The sequence below is a fragment of the Hemiscyllium ocellatum genome, chromosome 29, assembly GCF_020745735.1.
Source record: "Hemiscyllium ocellatum isolate sHemOce1 chromosome 29, sHemOce1.pat.X.cur, whole genome shotgun sequence".
Classification (NCBI taxonomy): domain Eukaryota; kingdom Metazoa; phylum Chordata; class Chondrichthyes; order Orectolobiformes; family Hemiscylliidae; genus Hemiscyllium; species Hemiscyllium ocellatum.
Genome location: NC_083429.1, coordinates 3,108,383 through 3,123,013, shown reverse-complemented (window position 1 = coordinate 3,123,013; position 14,631 = coordinate 3,108,383).

Sequence of the window (14,631 nt, the reverse complement as noted above, 5' to 3'; positions counted from 1 at the left end):
TCTAATTTCCATTCATAATGTGTTAGTGAACCCCAGTGGTCTTCGTGGTGCAGGAACACTAACATTTTTTATTTCAGAGTTCGCTACAGGAGTCTGAACATGCGACAGTGAAGGGACAATGGTTTCGATTCAAGTCCGGATGCAATGTGACCTTGGAGATTATATTCTTCACAAATCTATGTGCACAAGCTATGGAAATGGTGAAACTATTTTCTGTTTTCAAGAATTAAAGTGATTGAGTCTTTTGGCACACAAACAAGCCATTCAGCGCAACATGTCTACACCAGCTAGAAAACACCAAACAACATTCATGAAAGTTACATCAAGGTGCATTGCCCATTCTGCTCTGGAATTTTGTGCTCATTCAGCTGCTGATTAAATGCTGCATTAACACGTATTATTCGTGACCTGGGCTGTCAATTGGCCTTTCATTTCAATATATTCACGAAATGATTTCTGCAAATGCATCACACTACTTCAAAGTCCGCAACAAGTTCATCAGATCAATAAACATGGTTACATTGTTCAATTAGTATTAGGAAGTTGGATTATTCAAAAATTCATTTGGGATTTTAATGGATCTAGTCCAACAGTAATTGCCGTTGAGAAGGTTCAGTCCAGTTGGTGTTGGCCCATCCAAGTAGTTGTTGGGAGGGAGTGCCAGTTGTGCATCTCATGAGCCAGTTTAGCTGGGAGTAAGTATTACTGGTGGTGGATGTAGTGTTAAACAAGCCGCTGTATTGTGATGAACAGCTGGCAGAAAAACACAGGAAAACTGACTCTTTGTCAAAGCGAATATGTGGCAAGGAATTCATGATTCTGCAGAGAAATAACAACCTGACAACTAGAAGTCTATAAAGCAATGAGGGAAAGTTTGTTTCTATGTTATTGGTGTCCTTCAAATAATGGTGTCAAACAGCTGGAATAATATTGGTGGGCTTAGTGAACGAAACTTACGTTGAGCATGGGAAGTATCTTGGATATTTTCAGAGATGGCTGGGCTGTCCTCGGTTTAGTAAGTGCTGATGCTTCATGGGATGATGCGGTTTTGTAACCTCCCCACTTACTGAGCACATTTCGATGGAACAAACCAACAATTGCCATTGAGTGGTGCTTCACAATATATCATGGAATCGTATAATAAAGAAGATTTATATCAAATCTGTCACCATCAAGTGCTGATACAAGTGCTTTGCCAAGTTTGTACGGTTTCCTTCCTCAACCACCCTCACAGGCATTGCATTCAAGAAGCATATCACCCCCGGGTTCAAACACATTTCAAAAATCCTCACTCAATCTCTTGTCTTTCCCTTTAAACATGTGCACCTTTGTATTTAACCGTTTGACTAAGTGAAACAGTTGCTGTCTCTTCCCTCTGTCTATACCTCTCGTGCTGTTACACACCTCTGTCAGGTTCACCCCACAACCTTCCGTGCTCCAAAGTAAAGAAAAATAAATTCTAGCTAATCTTCATGGTTTGAGTACTCTCTTGTTTTTTTTACTTCTTTCAAAGTGTAGCACCTCACATATTGCAGTGTTAAGTTTTCCGCTCATTGATCTGGCCATTTGAACCATCCCTTTGTTCCCTCCTGTAATCTAACACTTTCGTCCTCACTGTGAACCACGGGAAAAATCATTGTGTCATCCACAACATTGTTTATCGTGCTCTAACACCCCCCACACCATTTCCAACATTCTTATCATCAACGTTTGTGAATATCAGAACCAAAACTTGATTTTCAACCTGTTCTACGGACGTTGCTGCAGAGGACGAATTAATAACTACAATCTCTAGTTTTTCCTCTTTTGGTGAATTTGCAGAATGATGCAGGGGAGGGCTTTTCTTAGGGAGCCACAAATACCATTTTGGACATAGAAAAGAATTCTATTTGTATACTCCTGCCCTCTGCGTGTATTATTCATAAGGCTTGTAAATCATTCATCTTGGACTAGAGTTTGGCACTGTGCACTGCAACATTTCCATTTTGCGTGGTCCTGCAGCACATTCTTTATAGAATTCCCTACAATAGTCAGTGCAGAGGGAATTTTTTAATCTGCAGGATGGACGCAGGCTCATTCATTAAGTTTGTTTGAAAGAGCTAGGCTGATGAGGGAAATCATTACATTACATTCTGCATTATAAGCAAGCAATAGAAGATCAACCCAAATTCTCATTTCTACCTTGAATTGGAAGCAATATCATAGAAAAACACCCACTGTTCTGGATATTGTCTATTGACATTAAGTGACAGACTGATAAGGTAGTGAATTTGGGAGAACACAAAATGTCTGTATTTGATGGAAATACAGGCATGCAGAGTAGATGTACAAGCATCCTGTGCATAAAGAAGTATGCGAAACCTTTTCCTAATTTTTAAAGGATACCAGATACCAACTTTCTTTTACAGTGATGTTTGATTTCCATCAATCTCAGCTTTCCAACTGCATGCTTTTCCCTGCCACTGATGCTCATTGTGACACACCTCCTCCTCTCCCTTCCTACTCTTTCTTACCCACCTACTTCCCTTGCATTGCCCCTTCTGCTGCGACATACCCTTCCACTGACCATCTCCCTTTACACTTCCCGCACTGCGTATCACACTACTTCCCTGTCAGTCCCACTTTCCCTGACTCTCCCTTTCGCTTTTTGCTCTCATACTAAATACTGGAAATTGCTGACTTTTGGCTACTACTTGTCATCATGAATGGTGAGTTTGGAATGATCACTGTCCAACAGCAATAGAAAACATGCCATTATCTGATGCACCGTGAACAAAATGGCTTTGTTTACTATTGGTAGTTTCTTCCTGACCCTCTATCACAAATCTTAACCAAAAAGCCTCATCGCTAACAGGATACACGTCTTGAGACAGGATTGAAAGTCCATGTATCAATTATCTTTTACATATTGTGAGGATGTTGTTCAAACACACAGTATACTTGTATTTTGCTCCTTATTCTTTCAACTGATCTTTCTTTGCAATTTGAGAGCAGCGAGACTTCCCTTTCAATCGAAGCAGGCCTTGACTGAGGGTGGAATCAGGGACCTTGAGCAAAACTGCGATTAATGTGAATTAGAGAACATTATGCACTGGTAATGGGAACAATGTGAAAACAATCCCTACAAGTTATCTTCCAAGTTACATGTCATACTGACGAGGGACTAATTTGCTGTTCCTTCCTTACCAGTTGTCAAAACAAGTTGGAATGTGCCTACAAACAGCTCTGTGTGCATGTGCATCACTTGGACAGAAGAAATTGAAGTAGACTGCTCCCTGTCGCCTTCTCCTGAGTGATTGTGTTTGACAAGTAAAATCTGCCCATGCTAGTTCCTTCCAGAACCCTTGGATGACTACGTCCTGTACCAATTTACCTCTTGTTTCCACAGTTTCATCCAAAGTTTCAGAAATGTAACACCTTGCTGAATGAGTATGACCCCAGTGACACCAGGAGCATGATATGACATTGAGGCAATGACTGGGATCCTTAATTTAATTGGTTACTTATAGAGGATTGATCATGTGATTCATGATCTCTGAGGTCAACATTTTCATGGTGATTGATGACACGGAAAATACTATTGATATTTATGGCACTTCCAAACAAAAAGTTTTTAATTTTCATTCTATGACCGTAACCAAATACAAGAGAGTTCACTGGAATGGCAGCTCCACTGCTCCCTTTTAGATCAGATAAACATCCACACTCTGAAAGAAAAGGAAGTTGGAAGTGCTGGAAAACTGCAACAAGTCCAGCTGCATCTGAGCGGAAAGAGAATTGAAGTTTGGAGTCCAATATGACATTTCCAGAACAGAATCATGTTCGTCTCAATATGTTAACTGTTTCACTCTCTAGATTATGACTTATCGGCTGTGTTTCACCAATACTTTCCATTTGTATTTGAGATTTCCATGTTCGCTTGTATACACTAGCATAGTGGCATATTTGGGAGGGAGGCATGGAGGCTCAGCGGTTAGCATGGCTGTCTCGAAGCACCTGGGAACCTGTGCACAATTCCACCCTTGGGCCACTGTCTGCAGGTGTTTTGTCCAGGTGTTTTTGATTCTTCCCAATTGACCATGAAAAAGTACTCATCTGAAACTACTTGCTTTAATTCTGGGAGATAGAGGGATCGTGTCGGAGGGGAGTGGGGGGGGGGGGTCTGGTGCAATGTTCCTCAGCTGATCAATGTCAGCTCGTTGGGCTGAATAGTTTCTTTTAACACTTCAGAATCCTATATCATTATTATAACAAAGGCGGTGGTTACTGGAGTCAACCTCTATGCATCAGCTAGTACTGAGCTATGATTCTACAGATGTTCTGTATTCTTGCCATGGCCCTGCACATTGTGTTATCCATGTTGCTGTTTTTAATTCTGAATAGTCTGTGCATCGAAGAGCCAGGAGGGGACATGAGAAGTCATTGGTGGTTTGGGTCAGGGAAAATCCAAAGTCTTTCGATAGTTATATCAGGAATAAAATAATAAACAGAGTAAGATTAGTGCCTATCAAATATAGTCGTAAGAAGTTGTGCTTCGAGTCAGAGGAGATAGGGAAAGCTCTAATTGAATACTTTTCGTCAGCATTCACACTAGAAAAAAGTCAATTTTGTTGAGGAGAATCCTGAGATACAGGACAGTAGATTAGATAGGATGTTGATTCACAAGGAAGACATTTTAGTAATTCTGGAAAATGCAAAAATAGATAACTCCCCTGTGCCAGTTGGGATCTATCCTTGGATTCTCTTGGAGGACAGAGAGGAGATTGCAGAGCCTTTGGTTTTGATCTTTATGTTGTCATTGTCTACAGGAATAGTAACAGAAGGCTGGAGGACAGCAAGTGTTGTTACCTTTTTCAAGAAGGTGTGTAGAGTCTAATTATAGACCAGTGAGCGTTACTTTGGTTGTGGGTAAAGTATTGAAATCGTAAAGAAATAGGGTTTGCACTCATCTAGAAAGGAGCAATTTAATTAGGGATAATCAACACGGTTTGTTGAAGGGTAGGTCGTGCCTCACAAAGATTATAGATTTTTTGAGAAGGTTACTAAACAGGTGAATGTTTGTAAAGCGTTTGGTAAAGTTCCCCACAGTAGGCTATTGCAAAAAAAATGGAGGCATGGATTTGAGGGTAATTTAGTGATTTGGATCAGCAATTGGCTAGCTGAAAGAAAACAGAGGGTGGTGGCTGATCGAACATGTTCATCCTGGAGTTCAGATACTGGTGGTGTACCACAAGGATCTGTTTTGGGCCCACTGCTCTTTGTCATTTTTATTAACGATCTGGATGATGGCGTAGAAGGATGGGTTTGTCAGCTTGCAGATGACGCTAAGGTCACTGGAGTTGTGGATTGTGCCAAAGGATGTTATGAATTACAGCAGGACACAGATAATTTGGAGGCTGGGCTGTGAGGTGGAAAATGGAATGCAATGTGGAAAAAATATAAGGTGATTCACTTTGAATGGAGCAACAGTATTGAGCTCTTGGTAAGATTCTTGGTAGTGTAGATGAGTAGAGATTCATCAGTGGCCATGTACATAGATCCCTGAAAGTAATTACCCAGTTTGATTGTGTTATTCAGTAGGCATATGGTGTGTCTGCTTTTATTAGTAGAGGGGTTTTGTTTCAGAGTCCCGAGGTCATGCTGCAGCTGTACAAAAACCTGGTGCAGCCGCACTTAGACTGTTGAATACAGTTCTGGTCACCTCATTCATGGAAGAATGTAGAATATTTGGAAAGGATTGAGAGAAGCTTTACGAGGTTGTTGCCTGGTATGGAGATATGGTCTTACCAGAAAAGGCTAAGGGACCTGAGGCTGTTTTCGTTTGAGAGAATGTTGAGAGGTGAGTTAATTCAGGCATGGCTGGATAGCGAGAGCCTTTTTGCTTGGATTGTAATAGTTAGCACGATAATAGCTTTAATGGATATAAGACAGAGGTCGGAGGGCGTTTCTTTACTCAGAGAGTAGCAGCCCTGTGGAAAGCACTGCCTGCAACAAGAGTAGACTCGACAACTTTAAGGCCATTTAAGGGATCATCGGATAGTCGTATGGGTGAAAAATAGAGTAGTGTAGGTGAGATGGGCTTCAGATTGGTTTCATAGGTCGGCGCAACACGAGGGCAGAAGGGTCTGTACTGCACTGTAATATTCTATGTTCTATATGTGCACAACCCTGCCAAACTGTATATCCAGTGATTAAAATAATTATGTAGCATACTATTCTTTCTATTTGAAGTTGCCCTGTTCATATTCATCGAATGTATGTAGCGTGGAAACAGGTTCTTGGAAGAGTAACCTGTCCAAACCCATTCATCTACCCCCGATATTGACCCCTCACTATTGTACCTAACCTACACATTGGTGAACACAATGAGAGGATTAGATTGGCCATTTCACCTAATCTGCATACCTCTGAACTGTGAGATGAAGTTCATGCAGATCTGGGGAGAATATGCAAACACCACACAGATATTCGTCTGAGGTTGGAATCGAACCAGGCCCTAGCACTGTACAAATGCAGAGCAAATCACTGTCCCACAGAGCCACATCAGCAAAGAGCGTTCTTTTGCTCAAATGCAATCAGTTTCGTTGTTCTGAGTTGCATTTCATTCTGTCTGTCAGAAAGTGTGATGGTGACTGGCGTATTATCGTTGTATACCCCTCAAATCTCCACAACCACTGCTCCCATTTCTTTCTGTCTCCTAACTAATGTTATTTTCATTCTGTCCCTGGCTCATTAATCCAGGGGTATTAATGAACAAGGACTTTGTACATTTCATTTTTTTTCTCTGGACTGAAGTAAAAAAAAATGCAAATCTCACTGTTTTAAAGCGAATAAAACAGCAATAAGATGCTTGTTGATTTTAAAAATACCTGAAGCGCATTGTGCGTTGACATTACAGCGTTGCCTTCAGACAGCAGTTAGTGTCATGTCCAGACGAATCCAAGCTTCTTCTGTAAGTCAACAGCAACTATGCCCAGTGACAAACTTTAGGTTTTTAGTTGTTCTTGCGGAAGAGAGAACAGGACAATAACGACAACTTGACTGTGTGATTTTTGGGGCTGCAAGCCATTACAACATTGTAAATGAACAGCACAGCAGAATATTCTAACGTGCAAAAAGAAAACATCCATAACTCCCACTCCGCCCTCACCTCACCATTGACTTTGTTGGAGCAATTAGTGTTTGGGGATGTGGTTAACAGCTGGAGACGTCGACATCAAAACTAGTCCAGTTGTTAATGTGAGCTGCAAGTGCTGTCGTGAAAGGGTTAACTGGAACTGTTGGTTCAGTAACTGTGATTAATGTTAGTCTCCATGGATTCAGCTGTGCCAATAGAGGCCTTCACTCTCCTATCAGTAAGGGACTTCTTTCAGTGCCTTTTCCCGTGGTAGCATCAGATACACCACCTCCGACACTAACGGAGTCATCAGCTACAGAGACAGGGAGAGGAGAGATCAGAATCTGCGAATAACAGACTGGAAATTTCCAGTAATGGATCATAACTTGAGAATATTTGACAGGAATGTTGCAACAATGGATCAGAACCTAAGAACGTTAGACTGGAATGCTCCAATAAAGGACCAGAATCTGAGAACAATAGACTGGAATATTACAACAATGTACAGGGGCTTACCAATGGGCTCTTCTGGGTTTCCTGGTCTGGGTCAACATTATCATTGCAAATATTGGCTGTACTGATGATTATGCGGGCAGGATATTACCCCACCCTCATTATTGTTCGTGATCCTGGGAAGTTTTTCCATCTCTATCTATTTATTGATTGCATCAACCATGTTGAACTTCATTTTTTTTTGTTATCTATATCTGGTAAAGATAGAATCTTCTGTATTTAGTTTCATTATAAATTCCACTCATTATCCACAAATTTCCCACATCTCCCTCACAAATATCTGAAACAAAACTGTGAGGACCCTTTTTGCGTTGAACTGATGTATTCCTTGGCATTGTCTCCATCAACAAACCTGCCCACTACCAGCTTCATAATACACTGAGTCTCCACCACTGGGTCAGTGTTGTTGCTGAATAAACCATTATTTATGACTTGGTAAAGGTCAGACTTTACAGCTGTAGTTCTCTTCTAGCCACTTCTCCAGTTACAAATAAATCGATCACAAACTTGTAATGTCTCTAAAGTAAGTTCATGATTGGGCCACTGTGTCATACTAGTAATGTCTGTGGATGGGGAATTCAGAATACTAAAGATACTGTTTCATATCCTACCACAGCTGATTGCAGAACTTAAATTCAAACAATAAGAATCTAAATAAAAACAAATGCACAAACTGTAACCAAAAAGCGAGTAGCATTTTGTCTAACAATCTACCTGTTTCACTGATGTCCTTTCCTAAAGAAATCTAACATCGTTACTGGGTCTGGATTGAGAGTTATTTCAGACCCACAACAATATGCTTGGGTCTGTACCGCCTTATGCAATGGTCACAATTAAGGGCAATTAGTGATAGTCATCAAATACTGCTCTTAGCAGTGATGCTGACATCTCATGAAATACCAGAAATAAACATTAAATCAAACAAAGAAAGGTACTGAAGATCTGAATCAAAAAGACTCAAAGAGCTGGGGAAACGGAACAGGTTTGGCAGCTTCTGTTGAGAGAAAAACAGAGTTAACATTTTGAGTCGACTCACCATGCACCAGATATGAAAGCAGCTGGGAAAGAGTGTAACATGTTGTGGTGGAGTGAGGTGAATATATGGAGAAAAAGCGAGATACAGAAAAAGAATCAAATAAAGGAATTATTGATAATCAACTGGGATGGAAATAAAATGTGACATTAATCTCGTTGATTTTTATTATCTTCTCCCATATTCCGGAATATCATGCCTATGTAGATATATATCCAAGTTCCTGCCTAAAACAAGGTATGTCCCCTCTGTCTCTCTTCCATGAGTGTGGTCATCTTCTTTTATTCAATAATGGGACATGGGTGTCACTAGCTGGGCCAGTATATATTTCACTTTCCGGGTTGACCGTGAGAAGATGTTGGTGAGCTGCCTGTTTGAACCAATGCAATCCACATGCTGTAGGCTGCCAGTGCTTAGATCTGTCTGCTTTCATTTCTTTGACATCTTGTAGTGATATGACTGAATGGCTGGCTTGAGAGTCAATCACATTGCTTTGGGTCTGGTGTCACATGTAGGCCTGACCACGTGAAGATAACAGATTTCCTTCCACGAAGGAGACAAGAGGGCAGGTGTTTGTTTTTATTTGACAATTGACAATCTTTCATTAGATTGTTAACCCAAACACTACATTGAATTCAAATTCCACCCTCTGATGAGGCGGGATTGAAGTCCAGGTCTGAATCATTAGCTGGGTCCCTGTATTAATAGTCTGGAGATAATAGGATTAGAACATCGGATCATCAGCATCTACACTGGTATTGGTAGTGTTGCTGTTATTGTTACTGAGGTACATAAACTTTTTCAGTTGCTTTGTTAACTACTTCCATGGAGAACAGAACCAGTAATATTTCAGGTTACAGGGACTGTGCAGAGCAGCAATGGTTTCTCAACTAGGAACAGAAACTGAGGAGAGAGAGCCATTTCTTAAATCTGAGTGCGTGTGGCATGTATATAGAGATTTGACTTATACCCATCACTGGAAAGTGAGAGGAGGTTCTCTGCATTGTTTTCTTGAGTTTGTGTTATCTGCTACTACAATGATTTAGGGAAACCTGAAGGTCTGGTTTCCCATTCTGGACAAGATTTGGGCAATGCATTTTGGAGAGAGTCTGGGGCTGCAGGGACTGCATAGGAAGGAGTAGGACACTACACTATCCTTTCTGAGATTTCCACAAATATTTCCAAATGTTGAACCTTTTCAATGTGCATAGTGCGAAGGCAGTTAATTTCAACAATGAGGTCACAGAGCTATGAAACCTGTTCCAGCATAACCTCTAATCTCACACCAGGAAGAGGACAGTACTCAAAATGCACAACAACTGTTTTGATTCTGGAACTTTCCAGGCAGTAGTGGGTGAAGCATCCATTTTGCCAGAGTGCGATTCTCTCATGTACTCACAAGGTGACAGAGGCCATCTTCATCCGGTTCTGTCTCCACTGAGGAAGGAATAGAAAATATTCCAGAAATGTTAGGGAACACGCTGACTGTCGAAAATGTGGAACTGCAAGAAGTTAGAATTATTAAAGACGAAGTACTGGGGAAAAAAAACAAAGCTCAATGCATTGTAAGTTGCTGGACTAAATGAGTTATGAATTGAGACGGCTACAGATTCAGGGCTGGAGAATTGTGCTTGCTGTGTAGCTCTTTCGGGAGTAGGAACTGAATGGTCTGATTCTGTACAGTCAATTCCTTAAATCGTTGAAGGAGGGCAAAGTTTTTCAAACCATTTTATGTTATGGAAAGGATACTGCAGACTTCGAGATAGCTACTGCGACGACAGCTATTTAAAACAGGAGATAGAAGGAAAACAGAATACCAACTGATGAATAAATTGATCTCAGATTTCAGGGGAAATATTAGAATTTCTTTTAGTAATTCATAATAACTAGATCTTTGGAGGATAATGATATGTTTTGCGGAGTTAGCCTAAATTTTAGAAAGTGAAATTGTTTTTGATAAACCACTTGGAATTTGTGGAGGATGTTTATTGTGACATCGACAAATGAGCACCAATGTGAACAGCGTATTTGAATTTTCAGGAAGCTTTTGACAGGTAAGTGAAGAACGTTAGAGTCCTTGTGTAAGGGGTGAATATACTGCATGGAATGAGAATTGGATAATGGGGAGAATACAGCGTGTGAGATTCTGCTCTGGACTAAAAGTCATTGCCCATCGGGTATCCCATGTATCAGTGCTTGGGGCACAGCTGCTCACAAGACAAAAGAATCATTTGAATGTGAGGAAAAAGTAGTCATTTCCATTTTGAATTTATGAAAAGGTGTGAAATTTGGAACTGCAGATATCACATACATAATTCACATGAGCTAGCAAGTAATCAGGACAGTAATTGGTATGTTGTCCTTCATTACAAAATGATTCAAGATGTTGAAGTAAATTAATCTTACTGCAGTTGTAGAGTGTTGCTTGGACAGTATTTAGGCCAGTCAGTACAGATTCTCCCTTCTTGATAAGGAACGATTTTATTGCGATTGAGATAGTGCAAAATAGTTTCACCAGATGAGGGTACCGTGAGGAAAGTGTGAGGAAAATGAGTGTTGAATCCGTGACGCTGAGAGCGAATAACAGGCTTTTTCATTTCATCTTGAAGATTAGGCACTAACACTCATATTGTCAAGAAAAAGACAGTGATCATGTGAAACATTACATTTCTCCATGATATTTGATTCCCAATAGTTCACATACATGCCAGGAGCCCCATGTTGGTTGAGAGGCAGCTTCAGGCTCTGAATGAACTCTCACTCTCTCAATAGGCAGTTGGTGTGCAAACCTGCACTGTTCACAAATCTGTCAGCAGCAATAAAACCTTACTCCTGAAAGAGTTAGCCATTCCGACCAGTCTCTAATCTCCATCGAAACACCAATCTGTCTTCTCGGAGACAGAATCTATTTCGTTGAGACTTGGCAAAAATCATCCACTGTCCCTTCTCACCTTTTGTAATCCAAGTCAAAGAAACTCGTGTACCACGAGCAATGGATCCAGAAGGAACAACATAGAGCAGTTTATCTGTGTAGTCACTGCTTCACTGCTTGTCATGTTGGGGCATCAATGACATCTTACTACTTATGCATAATTGACTTATAAGGGTGGACACTAGGAATTGTTTTCCGTTAGGCGAGGAGACTAAGACCCGTGGGCAAAGCCTTAAAATTAGAGGGTGTCAATTCAGAACAGAAATGCGGAGACATTTCTTCAGCCAGAGAGTGGTGGGCCTGTGGAATTCATTGCCGCAAAGTGCAGTGGAGGCCGGGACGCCAGATGTCTTCAAGGCAGAGACTGATAGATTCATGATGTCACGAGGAATTAAGGGCTACGGGGAGAATGCGGGTAAGTGGAGTTGAAATGCCCATTAGCCATGGTTGAATGGCGGAGTGGACTCGATGGGCCGAATGGACTTACTTCCACTCCTATGTCTTATGATCTTATAGTCTTGTGGTATTATGGACTTGACAGACTGAGTGACTTCCTACTGTTCACATAGAAGAGACTCAAAGACCTGACTTGGCAACTCGTGACTCCTGTTTAACACCTCGAAGTGCTGTCTATACTCCTCTCCTTGCATTATAGACAGGAGGAGAAGGGTTAGTCATGAGACAGTTTGAGCCTTCTCCACCTGACCGTAAGATTGTGGCTGATCAGGTTGTGGCTTCAGCCTCACTTGGTTGTCTGCAGTTAATTATCCCTTACCATCCAAAATCGTAGTAGCATGGCTTTGAATAAATGCAAACAGGCAAGCACCACAAACTTCCGGGGAAGACCATTGTGAATTTCTCCTCATCCCTGTTCAGACTGGGGCTGGAGAGGTCTCTGTTTCATTTTCTTGTCCCTCTTCTCCATTTTTCATGACACATTTGAAATGTAACTAGGTTGGTGATGTGGCCAATGATGCAGTTCTAATACTAGGTCAGGTTATTTGTTATGGAAAGTCAGGTAGATAGCTTAAATTTGGAAAAGTAATTTACCAAGGTAAACTTACTTAACCTATGATGGAAAGACACATGAAGGGTAGTGTGGCCAAATATGTACATTAATATTTATCTTTCAATGTGTACTGAGATGCAGTTTGTATACACAAAAACATACACATGCACAGACATATACACTGAAACTCTCACAGTCTCACACCCACAGGGGCACACAGACACCACACACAGGTGCACACAGACACACTCATACATATGCGCAAAGACATATCTTTTATTCATGTGAATAGGTCACGGTGGGTTTGTGTGGAGCGTTGCCGTCTCACAGAGGGTAGTGACAGTTGGGACTTCTGTATTCCAGAGACGTAGGGGAGTTAGATGACTTAGATGTTTAGAAGGGGGCAGAATGGATATATGAGGCATCAGAATATTGAGGGCTGCAGGGATTGAGCAGAAAAGAATAGTTGAGGCTTTTTCAGATTAGCTATGATAATAGTGAAGATAAAGACAGGCCGGACGGGCTGAATGACGTATTCGTGTATCTGACGTTCTCTCATTCAGTTATATTCCTGGAAATTATGTTATTGGGAGTTGCAGTCAGAGAGACCAGAGGATTTTGTGGGCATTCGCTGTGTGAGATATGGCGGCAGTATTTAAAGTGAATCTGGATCGGCAACATGACCAACAAATGAAGACAGTTCTGTGAAGTCAGAGGAGTAAGATGTTTCACACCGTCACCTACCCTTTCTTTTCCCAAGAATATTTTGCAACGCCTTGTCAAAATGTGTGTGACAGCCTTCATTGTCTGAATGCTTTCCACTGTTTCTGTGCAACAGGTTATTGGGGTAAATGGTCTCCGACTGTTCGTGCCCAGCAGGTTTGAAAGGTTCAATGGAACATAAGAACATGGGACTGAGGAGAAGGGTTAGTCATGAGACACTTTGAGCGTTTTCCACCAGGCTGTAAGATTGTGGCTGATCAGGTTGTGGCTTCAGCCTCACTTGCTTGTCTGCAGTTCATTGTCCTTTACTATCCAATATCATAGTAGCAAAGCTTTGAATAAATGCAAACATGCAAGCACCACAAACATCCGGGGAAGACCATTGTGAATTTCTCCTCATCCCTGTGCAGACTGGGGCTGGAGAGGTCTCTGTTTCATTTTCTAGTCCCTCTCCTCCTTTGGTCATGACACATTTGAAAAATAACTCGGTTTGTGATATGACCAATGATGCATTCTAACACTAGGTCAGGTTCTTTGTTAGGGAAAGTCAGGGAGATAGTTTAAATTTGGAAAATTAATTCACCAAAGTAAACTTACTTAACCTATGATGGAAAGATACATGAAAGGTAGTGTGGACAAATATGTACATTAATATTTACCTTTCAATGTGTACTGAGACGCAGTTTGTATACACAGAAACGTACACATACACAGACACATACACTAAGACACGCAGTGTCACACACACAGGTGCATACAGACAGCACACACACCGGTGCACACAGACACACACATACACATGCACAAGACAAACAGAAAGAAACTCTGCAGAATATCAGCTTGAAAGAGATTTTCGTAGCAAAAGGTAAATTCACAACAAAAGGAAATATTAAATTGTATTCTGCCTCTGAGATAATTCTGTTCACAAAAGCTGCGGTCAATCGGATTCCTTCCTGGAACATTTAGATTTGGCTGAATTCCCTTTGCTTCAGGCAGTGTGGAGATTCCAATGAATCCTGAGCAGGAATCCTTCACGAGTGCTTAAGATGCCTGATGAGTTTTCACCTCTCATACGTTGCTGTGAGAAGGAACAAGGAAACAAAGGAAACAATAAGCCGTGACTTGTCTAGAAGGTTGCATCTTCTCCAACTTTTAAATGAAACATACAATAATGTTGTCTGACCATCTAATTGGACCAAGTGAAGCTTCCTTGAATATTTTCGGGATTGTATGACTCCGTTCGTTTTTCCTGATCCACGTAGGAGCAATTTATAAGCTATAATTTGAAGATGCTTTTGTATGTG